Source organism: Morone saxatilis, unplaced genomic scaffold (genome assembly GCF_004916995.1).
Source record: "Morone saxatilis isolate NCDOM2014 unplaced genomic scaffold, NCSU_SB_2.0 Contig19, whole genome shotgun sequence".
NCBI lineage: Eukaryota > Metazoa > Chordata > Actinopteri > Moronidae > Morone > Morone saxatilis.
Genome location: NW_023339751.1, coordinates 21,619,438 through 21,628,302, shown reverse-complemented (window position 1 = coordinate 21,628,302; position 8,865 = coordinate 21,619,438).

The window sequence follows — 8,865 nt, the reverse complement described above, 5'->3', positions numbered from 1 at the left end:
CCCATGAGTCACATACATACATACATACATACATACATACATACATACATACATACATGTGCATAGTGATTCACACACGCGAGATTTGAAAACAATGACTAGGGGCTCCCCCTGGCGCTGTACTGTGTTTCTGTAAACCACTGTTTACTGTTAGTATGCTGAACAACTCTTGGAACTCCAGGTTGTCTTATTTTTCCACAAAATTAACGAGGAGAGCACTTGCTTTCCCTTTTACAAAGATAACGCTTTGTAACGTTTTGGGTTCCCTTCTGTAGTCTCTCTTTTCAATTACAACAATCGGTTATGAGTGACAGTACAGAATAAGATGGAGACATTTTCCTGCAGCAAACCAATGTCTCATGTCCCCAACTGTAAATATTCACCGGTGGTATGATATCAACGGCTTCAAACTCACTTCTTAGCCCTTTTTCCTTCGTTCTGCTTATAATACTGGAGACAGCCGTTTTCTCAATTACCACTCCGACACCAAATGGAAATTTTTGCTGAATCAATGCAAATGCAGCCTTCGTCTGAGCTCACACCCTGGGGAACTAATGATTACCCCCAGAGGACAGCCTACACACATTAACTCCAGGATGAACAACAGGAGGGTCAGAGCTTTGTGTGTATCTAACTCCAACATGTTGGCTAAAAATAGCATAGAATAAATATTTGTAAAAAGCTCCAGTAATCAATATTCCTTAACAACAATGAATCAATGACTGTGAAAGGAATGGCAGTGAGGGAATGACACAGAATCATCATTTTCTTTTTGAGGTTATTGGTTTGGTTTTACAACAAATCATCAACCCAGTTTGCAGCAACAACAGGCAGCCTGCTGCAGCCAGCAGGTTCTGATCAACCCACTGTTCACTCCCTGTTCAGCAGGACACCACAGAGCAAGAAAGATAGTGACTAGGCTGATAGAGGCAGTGAAAGAAAGGAGCCAGAGTAAAAAAAAGACAAGAAAAAAAAAAAAGAGTAAACAGACCGTTCACAAAAATGATAATGTTGTCAGGCGTCTGTCAGCTTGTGGTGGAGTTCTTCTGCCCCCAAAGTGGTTAAAAACTTGTTGATAATAATATTTATGATGATATGTGAAGCAGCCATCATGCCCACAGGAATGCATAGTGGAAAGCAAGTACATGTCTGGCCTGAAGGAATAGCCCTCATTTCCTGCTTTAATCTTTTAATTTGACCTCACCTCACCTATGTGTCTCTTTGCCCTGATTTATTGTCCCAGATAGAGCCATTAGGCCATGGATGGTGTGCCTGTGGTCTGTCAATCTAACAGAAGGCGGTGGAATATGAGAGGACGGGTTGCCTGGGAGTTCCAGCACAAATAGACCAAGAACAATCTCCTGGGCCCCCTCCCCCACACTGGACCTCATTAGCTGGGCGAAACAGCTGTCAGCAGTGACAAGACCTATCGGAAGGGATTGTCAAAATCTATAGACAGGGGTCTGACGTCATGTGTGAATCAATGAACAAATGAACCATGAGGTGAACAACTAACCAACTGGTCAATTGGTGTGAAAATATACATCGAATCTTTCGTCCATTTCATCGTATTTCGTTTGGAGCCATCCACGCCACTAAATTGTTGCATTTTTGATCCTCAATGTGGAGATTCATCACAGTTTTAGCTGAGCTCAGGGGCTCTAACAGACAAAAGAGCTGATAAGGTAGACTAAGGGGGATTTTTCAGGACCTGTACATAGACAGGGTCATGATTGTCTTGTCTCCTGTATGTTGTTAACACCCTGGTTTAATTGCAATCCAGTGCTCCCAGCCTCCTGTGTGAGAGCCTGATCATTATCAAACATGCCCACTTGTTTCACTGGCGGTCTCGTAGTGTGAAGGATCGAAGGAGCCGGACTGTCACTACAGCCAACCCGAAGGACAACTGTCTAAGGACGTCTCACTTTACTGACGGATAAACTACAGTAAGATGCCCACAGATGAAGCATTTAAACCAATCTGATCCACATTTTATATTGTGCAATAGGTCACTCTCACATATGTTGTTTGTTTGAGATTAGAAGAGCTTAACAAACTTATTAAGCACATGATCACACGGAAGACAAACAATTTAATTCTATGCTCTCACTAGTTCCACTGCACAAATAAAATGACAAATGTGTAATCCCCTTCTTCACTTGGCTTCTTTACCAATTTGTAAGAGCTTCCAGTCAGGACAGTGTGACAGTGTGACAGTGTGAGGAGAGCAGAGCAGCTTGGGAGGGGAAAGCAAAGCCACAACTTCTCTGAAGCATCTCCAAATATTCTCATTCCCTACCACAGAGACATTTTGTTAATCACCATCATTAAAACAAATATTTACTAAAATAGTCGCATGGCATTGGGAAAGCATTTAATCATATGTATAAGTGTTCAAACCTCATTAGCAGGCAGATGTGTGTGGATCAATGTCAGATGTCAATGTGCTTCACAGGTAAAACATAAAAATAAAATATTAACTCAACATAATGATGCATTAAAAAACAAACTTAAAGCAGCATTAATTGATTTTTTTGGGCCACTTGGGGGCAGAACAACCGGTACACACAGAAAACCATTGCTTATTTACATATCTAGCAGACATAGAGTAAAGTTAGGCTTCATTTGGAGTTGTGTTTCTGGCTATTTTAATGTTCTGTGCTATGTTAAAAGGTGACACGTCTGCACCTTGGGTGTTTTTCAGTATTGAAAAAATGTTATGTTATGTTGTGGTGTACGACTCAAAGACTGACTGTTCAAGTGAGGTTGGGCATCTATTCTGTATGTATGGTATGTGACTCATAAAACGTCTGAATTGTAAATCAGTCAGAGGCAGCACACATCTTGAAACCTGGCTTATTGTTGTTTATGCAAACAAATCAACCCCAGAATGAATTTCCTTTGCCCTCATTTTATTTGTTTGTTTTCGCCTCCCATCTCCACCGTTTCTTCTTCTCCGAAAATTGGTGTTGTTTGTGTATAGATCCTCTGTTATCTCATTAAGCCCTCCAAACACTCAAGCTGCCTGAAGCCTCCATTATTCTTTTTATCTCTGATTAGGGATTCTATTAAAAAAGTAAATGAGGTCTGTGGGGTCCGTTTTTGCCATCTTTTTTTTTCTAACAAAACCTGTCGCAACCACATGTTTAGACTTTGTAAATGTACATTGATTTAGAGACGTTCACCTAACTGAATGCCACCATTGGCAACTAGACACTATTAATATCAGTTGTCATTTAAAGGTTGGGCTGGTGAGTCACTGCAAACAATTATGGCATCAAACTATTTGGCCTGGTTGTCACAGCCCTTTAACACGCAGTGTAGCCGCATCCAAAGCTAACTGGAATATTAATTATGAACATATTGTATAAGATTCCAAAATGTAAGCTTTATTTTAAGCAAAATAACACTGTTATTCACTAGCGTGACTATGACAACAAAACAAAATAGCATTAAAAGAGCATATGGTTGCATAGAGGCAAAGACAAAGAGCAGCAGTGTGAGAGTGATGCGGGGGCTAAAATGAAAGCAAACAGGACATGTCGAGTTTGCAACAGATGTAGCACTTATAGGGAAATTACAGGCATTAAAATAGTTATTCAGTTAGTAAGGCTGATTAAATCCACAATAAGCTATGGAATGTATTACCAAACAGTGCAGCTCACACTGTGGTTGGACTATGAATTGCTGTGGACTGATTGCAATTCATAGTCCAACCACTGCTGGGAAGAAGAATTTCAACAGTGCTATCATTTCTACGACTCACTGAATTTGACTCTTCCATAAAATACAGTTTCATCAGCATAAATGTGAACGCATGCGAAACTAGGAAAATCAGGGCTGGTAGTGTTTTTCCTATAATATACACAGCAATATGCAGTAACTGAGCCATGATAAGCATTTGCAACTCAAGGCACTTTGTCAATATTTAAGCAGATCTTTCCTAATCTTAACTAAGAGATATTCAAGAGCCATAATGGGAGACAATACATTCATTTAAATGTAATGCAAAAATGAAACTAGTGTTTTCTAGTTATTACATGGACCATGTTTTGTGTATAAAATGTGCAAAAAGAATACATGTAAAATGTTAATTGTTTATGCTCCTGTTGATGTAGTGAGTGATGTCATGTGCAGTCAGTCAGGCAGAGAGCTGCGTTAGGCACGGGAACACATAAAACAAGTTTTAGCTTTTAGTCCTAGGTCAAGTCCGAAGTCTTAAACAGTGTGTTTTGAGCCCTAAGCATCACTATGTTCACATTAAACTCATCCTACCACCGTATTAAACATACAAGAACTACTGACTGGGACCACAATAATAAACTACTGTAAGAAACAAATCTTAGCAAAACGTTAACCTATTAGCATTATTTAATTATTTATTTAATGTCATCTAAAAACAAAAACCTGATTATTATTATTTTAGGAAAGTAACAGTTCATTTGAGAGATCAAAGAGGCAAAGCGCAGAGGAAATCTGTGTCTGCTGCATCTGTCTCTGTCTTCTTCAGAATGACTGACAGAGTAACTCTACCCCGCCTTAAAAGTGTGTGATACTCAATGCTGGCAAACAACATCATCATTAAATAGTTTTATCTATTAAAGCTGCATTGCCAGAGTTGGAAGCTTTTGATTTGGGACCCCCAGGACCTCAATACATTGGCGTTTTTTTAAAGCACTAATTAAAACAGAAACAGAAACAATGATTGGACGTAATGAGGAACAAATGGACTGATAAAGTCATGAAAAAGATGAATGACAGAATAAAGCACCTGTGAGATCAAAATTAAGATAAAAAAAAATGTAGAGCCCTGAGGGTACCCCAGTCAGTGGGATTAAGGTTAATCATTTATTTCCAGTCAGCCAACCCCAAAGAACCAGTGGAACAGGACTCATGACAGTATGCACTAAAACAACACAGTAAAAGCATGGTCCCATATACTGTAATGTAATATACTGCTATTACAGTAGCATTCAAAAACAGCAGGATTCTACTGGTCATCCATCAATAACACAGAGCTTCCATTAGACATTGCCCATTACGTAATGCTTTTTACAAGAAAACGTTCAGTAACAAAATATTCAAGTTGGGCACATTTTCCTACTTCAGAAACCAGCGCCTACAGCCAGCTTGTCAATGTACAATGTACTGTAAATGTAACACAAAGGTAGTATCACTTCTTTTGCTCATAAGTGAGCTCCAAACATTTCACCGTTAACCTCCAGAGTGATTTCCTGCTGTTTTTTTGCTACACAGATTAAATGTGCTCATTCAATACAGCTTGGAACACTGGAGGGCATTTTCAAGGTCATTTACAAAGACTGCAGAAAATTGCAGATCTTGAGCAACAAGTTAATGACTTAGGACTAGGGATGTTCATGGCAACTAATTCCCTGTCAATTAAACAGAAATGTAAGAAAACACTGAGCACATTTGATGAAGAAATATTGCCTGTATTTTAACAGCCATTTGAAAAAGTTGTTAATCAAAAGATAATTAAAAATAGTAGCTAGGATGGTAAACAATGGGGTGGTTATATGCCAGATTATTTCTGACATCACCTCAATTTCATTTTCTACTAGATCAAAACACTGACAATCTCGATTCTGGGCTTGAATATGACCAAATGTATCACAGATGTCAGCACTGAAGGCAAAAACATCTGACAGAGACAGTGACAGCCGAAGACACAAAGCCAGATGAACGACTGATGAGACATTGTGCTGCATTTACTACAAGGATGTCACTTTTAATGAACTGCTCAACTACTGTACACAAGATGGGTTACTGAACAGTGATCAATGAACAGCTGTTTAAGAGATACGTACTAATATCTAAAGTAAACTTATATCGAAACTACTGGTTCTCTAACTATGGTGCATGTACTCCTTGTGGTACGCAAGCTGCTGCTATGGTACACAGGGGAATCTCTAAATACTTTCTAAAAATCAAATACATTTATTTAAAAACATATAATTCAAGAAACTACAAAAAAAAAGATCATTAAATGTTATTTCAAATAAGTTTAGCATTTCCTCTAATATTTAGCTTCAGTGTCATTCATCGAGTAGCGCAGGCAGGCATCCATGATAAGTTACGAGCTGAAATGTGATGGCAAGATAGTAAGCAGAGGTAAAATGAATGGTTCAAATACCCTGCAACTGTGGCTCCAAACGGGAACTATTGGGCAGAGAAGCGTGGACCAGGAGTACCCCTTTCCCATAGCTTGAACCCTTTCCGTTGCGTGAACTGTTCTTAGCTGAACATGGTCGGCCTATGCGGCTGTATTTTGATGTGTATCAGAATATATTCATTTTCTGCTAGATCAAAACACTGACAAACCGCACCGAGAGGGGGGCTGTACTGTGACACTCTGTCAGAGATGCAGCTGCGGCCAGTGGTGGGACTCTGGGTAACATCTAAGATGCAACAGTTAACCTCAAAAAGTCCTTTCAGGTTAAAAATGTAGATTTTTAAGGAAGAAGTGGAATGTACCCAAATGAGCAGAATGTCAGTGGAGCCAGCAAGACATGTATCTTATAAAATTTTAAGTCTTGATTTTGTATAAAATGTCATGTTACATTTCTTATAAAATACTTACTAACGTTAGTTCCACAACATTTCAAATTGATTTCCAGCTTAGTATGGGACACAATGTGACAGTGTGTGAGAGTTTAAGATGGTAGTTTTAAAAAAAACAAAAAAAAAACAAAAAAAAAACTAACAACAAAGTACTGGTACTGCGACTCCCTATTAACAGTCATCAAAGCTATTTCAAATAAATCAATACGATCAAAGAAGATGTGTGGGCTAATTAACAAGAGATAACCACCTACTCACACACACACAACACATGCAGATGTACACACACAGACAGCAGCCTCAGACTGGGAATCCTTCTCTCTTCTTTCTCATGTGACACAGCCACTGCGGCTGTTCTGTGGTGGTTGCCATGGTTTCTTCTCATGTCACGGTTTTACTAATGAAGGTAAGAAACAGTTGGGGTCTGTTCATTGACACTGGGAAACCCGCCTACTTAATTACCAGTAGGGCTGACCAAAGGGACTTTCTTAAAAAGGTTATACAAGGAGATTGTGGTTGGTGAAGAAGGCGGAGGTGGAGTTGTGTCTGAGGTGTGAAGGAAGAGGGTAGGATTGGGTGTTAGTGGAGGTGGTGAAGAAGATAAATGGCAGTACTTGAAGGGATGTGAAACAAGGGATACAGAATGAGAGAAAATCAGAGGGGCAACATTAGAAAACAGAAGACTTAAGAGGAGTAAAGGCGCAAGAGCGACCCGATGCTGACATTTTTATTAACTCTGATTCATATCGCATTCATAACACCTGAACAAGTGTGCGCTGCCTCTTATATTTAATAACAGCCTTTTTTTAAACAATGAAAAGCTTATCTTTACTGCCTTTCAACCTGAGTCTAAGCCCTGCTTTGTAGTGAAAGCTGATTTCACAAGTTATAATAGGAGGAGGTGAGGAGCAGCCCTGGCGCACAAGCTGAGAACACACACGCACAGCTATCTGCTATCATTTCCCCCAGTATCTACTCCTGTTTCAAAATGCACTCCAGCATGAAGTTCATTTCAATGAAAACTCTTTCAAGTCACACCAGTCTATGTGGTAAATGAAGAAAGTAGAGTATTCCATCAAACACATTTACCCACTTTGATCTTCCTGACAGCTTTTGGCAGCAGAGTAAGAGATAGTGGGACTGGGGGAGTGTGTAGGTGGGTGTGCATGTCTATGTGTGTGTGTGTGTGTGTGTGTGTGTGTGAGACAAAAACCAGGATGGCAGTGAGTGTTCAGAGGAGATCAACAGAGGGCGCCATGGGCAACTTTTCTGAACATTTTAGGAAATTACGTTGGCTTGTGTTACTTTTTAATGGATTTCTATGGCCATCTGGACAGAATGGACATGTGGACAGGTATTAATGTGCGTTTTCTACCTTGTAGGTGTAAGCCTTTACTGCCGTCTATTCTGTACACCTGAAACATGGTACTTGTCCACATCTCACCGACCGCCTCCTGCTGGCCTCTCTTCCTCCTCTTCTTTCATCTCCTCTCCCCCTGTCTGCCTTTGGTTCATTAAGCAGTGAGCAGTGTAAATCTTTAATGAGGCGCCCTCTGTAGAAAGTGTTGGCTGTAACATGAAGGGACAGTCTGGATGGGCCAAAATGTGAGGTGTACTCTGATTCTAAAGACAAAGAGTATGATACTGACACCTGTCCTGAAAATAAGTACATGCAGGTGTTTACATATGTATGTGCACATGGTCAATCAGCCGCCTTCTACTAACTTTGCATATGGGAACATATATTTACCAATGACCTAGCAGTACTGCCCTTACCAATACATCTATGTGCGACTCGTTCACTGAGGCTGGTTTGGAGCTGAGGTCTCAGATAGTGGTGAAAGGGCAAGGAGAGGCAAGCTTAGAGAGTAACATAAGAACAGGCTGAACAGTTCCACTGGCCTCTCTGGTTCAAAGTCTGTTTCAGCTCGGCCCCACCCTGTGTGTGCAGAAGGGTGCTTGTTCGCACTTGCGACTACGGCTGCAGCAGATCCCCTGAAATCAATGTAATGATTAATTGCCACATTTACCGCAGTTATAAACAAAATGTTATTAAATACACCTGTGCACAAGATTATCTGTCATAACAATTATTGATTTTCTGCACTCAACTAAATTTTCTGCCGAGAACGGCCATGGATTTATTTTTTTTTAATACACTGTTATCTCGTGATAACGACTTATTATCTCGTTATCTCGTGATAACTAATTAATTAATAATGTGTTCGTCTTGACTTCAAATTAATGCGCTGCTACGAACGGCTTCCGTCACTTACCGGTCGG